Consider the following 4,922-nt stretch of genomic DNA (forward strand, 5'->3'; position numbering starts at 1 on the left):
ATTAGAGGGTAAAAAAAGAACAAAGGGCAGCTAACTCCGTTCGTCAGATATTTCAATACATGAAAAACATATTGGAAACTGATTTTGTCATATTTTCACAAACCTTTTTCCCCCCCAATGATAACTGCACTGCAACAAATGTCTGGCACAAAGGCAACACAAGTCTGGCAATCTTAGTCTGGTGATGAAGTGGAATTACTTTACCCAGATGATAATAGAGAGAACAAAATTATTTGCAAATGTTTACAACAATTAATAATACACATTACTTTGACACAGATTAAGAAGAAACGTAAGTATTGATATATTAGTGACAAAGCAGGGTAAAACATTTAAAAGTACAATTTAATTCTCATTTCTTATATAGTGAGTGAGTGAGTTTGGTTTATCGCCGCTTTTAACAGAATTCCAGTTATAGCACGGCGTGTCAGCTTAATGTTGGAGGAAAGCCCGAAGTGATGCATGTCTCAGACGTTTACCACTTTGGTGAAACCCACGAGCACGGGTAGGGAGCCAACTCTGCGCAGCAAATCGCGGCGCCTTAGACGACCGGGCCACCCGTTCCCCCCATTTCTGATATAATCATGACAACTAAATTATATACTAAACCAAAATTATTATACCCCGCTCAGTTTGTCTTTGCATCGGTTTATCATGTAACTCATGAACTCATTAATTCATGAAACTGAGCACAGATGTGCACATTGTACAGCTGATCTAATATTACAAAATTTATTATTTAATTTCTCTAAGTACAGACCCACTGTGATGACGAAGACTTAATAGCAATACTAATAAGAAAAACAAAACGAACACAGTGAATCAGCTGAAAATCTTGCAGTTTCATCTGTTCAACATCAATGGCAGTCCGAAAGATCAGTAAAGGAACAGATAAAATAAAAAAGTCAGAATCATGATAAATCATATGTGAGTAATTTAAGCAAATATATGTTTCGAAAGAACTAAAAAGCAACAGAAAATGTGTCATGCAGTAATGAAACATTTGGGTGACATGTGTTACATGTATGTCTGCAGGCGTTAATGAAACTATCGGAAATGTGATAAAAAAATTGATATTGGTTTCAGTTACCTATACCACCTTCAACAAAATGTATGTATTGGACAGCTTGTCGGGAATGCACCAAACAGGGAAGAGCTGTAAGAACAAAGAGTAATTGTGGCAATTGTCTTAAAATTGCCGCCGACAGTAAAGCAATGCAGTTTACTCAGAGGTTGCCTATTCAATCCTTGTAGCCGCAATTAAACTAAGCTGTATGGACTGTAATAAAACCTGATGAACAACAGTATGATATGTGATAATAGATGATTTATATCCTGTCAACTCACTGGCGCCATAATAGCTCAGCAATACTTGGCAACTTTATGCAACTGGTTTCCACGCATCAGCCTAGTCAGCCAGCCTGACCACCCGATCCCGTTAGTCGCCTCTTACGACAAGCATAGTTGCCTCTTACGACAAGCATAGTCGCCTTTTACGGCAAGTATAATTAATTGTAAATAAAAATGTGCCATACTGGACACATGCATCCACTTTCCTATGGCAATAAATGTTTACCACTGTGCCATCAGCATAGTTATCCTGAAGATTGTAAGTATTTACTGCAGTGTCATTTTCATATTTCACATACCAGGCAGAGTGACCAGGATCATATCCAATGTAGTCTGAGTATGTGTCACTTTCCTCGATATATCTGAAAGCATGCTTAACAGTCTTTCCTACTGAGAAGGGATGTCCAACCAAATGTTTCTCATCTTTGTTTGGGGGTGTAAGTGAAGCAGGCACAAGTTCCCCAAGGTTCATCTCAAGATCCTGATCTGTCAAGGATACATTATTTCTCTTTGTGGTACAGAATATACTCTATCATGATGTTTCTAGTTCAGGACATTCTTTTCTGAAACTGAGCTGAGCGCAAAGGGCTTTTCTGCATTCTTGTTTCGTTTTCGACTGCATAAGGTCACTGGTGTTCACATGAATGGCTTCCTCTGACTGCCAGAGACCATACTGCACAATGTCACTAGTCAGCTTTTCATTTTCCTGTCGTTCCCATGTCTATTTCTCTGAAGTTGAATTGTCTTGCTGGGCTTTTTTCTTGTTTCCGTGAAGTCCTCACAACGCAGCTTCAACTCCTATTTGATTTCCCTCTCCAGTGTGTGACACGTCTTTATCATCTCATCGCGCTCCCCTTTGGGCTTGCAATCAATCCAGCCAGATATTAACGTTATGTACGCCTCATTGTAGAAAGTTGTTGCACAGTAAGTAGGTGATCAAGTTACCCAAATATGCTTGCTGGAACATAGTTGTGCTTCATTGTGGATTGAGTGAGATCATCTCTGCGCTCTGCTGGGAGTTGGGGGGGGGGGGGGGGGGGGGGGGGGGGGAACGATTCGCTATGCAGAGTTGTGTCCCTTGAACACGCCAGAAACCTATGGTTGTGGGTTCGAATCCCTGTTCGCCCCGATTATGTTTCTAGGTTTTGTCAGCAACCATACCCGTGCGTGTGGATTTCACTGAAGTGGTGAACGCCTTATACCTGCATCACTTCGGGCTTTCCTCCCACATTAAGCTGACACGCCGTGATATAACTGGAATTCTGTTAAAAGCGGCGTTAAACCCAACTCACTCACTCACACTCTTTACATCCTTCTCAATATATGACGCAAACAGTAACTGTACACATCTGTTAACTGTTACCAGTAGATATTCATGATCTATGTCATGTTTCACATGGTCAGGAAACGGTACTTGTTCCCCATTGAGGAATACCGAGCTATCAACTGAAGACTCTCCGAGAAATGTCAACGAAATTAATGCGGATTCAGGTCGAGAATATGTCCCTTGGTCTCAGGCTCTCTCCACAATGGGAATGTCACTTGCTTCTCTATCAGACATAAGACCTTTGTGCCTGCCAGGTAGACTTGGACTTGGGAGGCAGCATGAACGTCGCCTATGATTTCTGTAATATATTTAGATTAGTAGTGGACTGAGCACCCCTGCAACAAACAAGCAGTCGGAGGACCTGATGTCTTTGTTCACCGATGTGGTCTGCAAATGGATGTAAACTCCGCTCTTCTCGTCTCCTCCTTTCGTGAATGCGTCGCATGCTGTCCTCACTGTTCCTGCGAACTGTAGCGAACTGTTCCTGCTTCAGAAGATATCAGAGAACTTTCCTTTGCCTTGCCAACTTTTACATTTAACAATATCCTTTTCAAGTGTCTTTCTTAAATATATTGACTTTAATTCTGATACTTTCCTGCACGACTCTCTTCAAGCTGGGAGACCTCACGTTTGAAGTACCTCTGTTCATCTTTCAACTTTTCAAGTTCTTGATTCTGTATTTTTGTGCTGGTAATTAGTACTTCAGTTATAATTGTTTGAGGTTGTTTGCTGTTTGCTTTATGGGGACGTTCAAACGCAGTGTTCAACAGAATCTGCAGATATTTACCACGTTTCATCTTTCCTTGTTTATTTTATTTACAAAGTCTTGCAAATAAATGGTCCTTATAATTATCTATTATGAATGTTCAGAAATCTACAAACTACTTCCGGTGTTATATCTCTTTGGTATTCAGTTCTCACAGGACACAAGAAGATCCGGGGTAGAACAGGTCTTAAGCAACACATGCTGGACGTAAAAGGCAACTGTGCTTGTCGTAAAAGGCGACTAACGGGATCGGGTGGTCAGGCTCGCTGACTTGGTTGATACATGTCATCGCATCCCAATTGCGTGGGTCGATGCTCATGATTTCAATCACTGGATTGTCTGGCCCAGACTCGATTATTTTCAGGACGCCGTCATATAGCTGGAATATTGCGGCGTTAAACAAAAAACAAAAACAACAACAACAAACAAACAAAGAAACAAACAAAAGTTCTCATAGCGAACAATTCAAGAGTACCAGACCATTAGTAATACACTTCCCCTAGGGAAGGACAGTTTAGGAAACATCAGAAGTTATGACGCCGAACTCATCACGTATTTGTAAGCCATTATATAATGTTAAAATAAAAAGTCAAAAAATCAAGAATCGCCAAAATGAATAATCCACCAATCTACCAATACAACAGCCAGTCCGCCGTTGTATTGCGTTGAATGTCTAGGGCATGCCAAGCCATTTCTTTCAGCACTATCCTGTGGAAGTGGCCATTAGTGAAATTGACCTTGTGTGCAAGTTCCATTCTCAGGTACATGTACATTCTGATTTTCTTGTTGCGGAGAAAAACTTTGAATGTATGGCAGGAAAACCTTCCACATTCCTCCTAGTTATGAATGACGATATTTTCAGCTTCACTGATGACTGTTGGTAAGACATGCTCCATGCCCCATAAAGTCCACTCTCTGGGCATGGACAACATTATGAAGTTCTGACACATACAAGCCTCTGAACATAGCGTTCAGATTTCCCAACAGGAGTTGCCCTTGACGAGCCATATAAAAACACTAAACTGATGAATATTAAGATAAGAGTCCCACAACCTACATTTATGTCATACTCTTCTGCATGGATGGGTACCCTAAAGAATGGCAAAATCGTTCAAACAATCATGACAAAAAACAAGTATCATGTTAGACATATGGGTTGATTTTTCAACCTTTTTTATCGAGTCCTTGCGTCTCTTTTACCTTAACCTTTGGTCATATATTTTTTAATCGTTTCTCTATACATTTAACCTGCATTTTCCATCAATTATTCACGTTGACAATGGTTATCTTTATGTATTGTTCAATAGTTTTGAAGATCTCAATCAATTTTACTCATCAGGTGTGTCACTGTCTGATTGAAAAGCCTGACAAGTCCTCAACTGAAACCGGTTTCCATAACTTTCAAACCGGAATCGAATGTATTTTCGACCTTCTCGAATTGAAGAAGAATAAGGGACGTAACACAGAAGGCATTCTAAA

The sequence above is a fragment of the Haliotis cracherodii genome, unplaced genomic scaffold (genome assembly GCF_022045235.1).
Source record: "Haliotis cracherodii isolate W230 unplaced genomic scaffold, xgHalCrac1.p SCAF_8, whole genome shotgun sequence".
NCBI classification, from domain to species: domain Eukaryota; kingdom Metazoa; phylum Mollusca; class Gastropoda; order Lepetellida; family Haliotidae; genus Haliotis; species Haliotis cracherodii.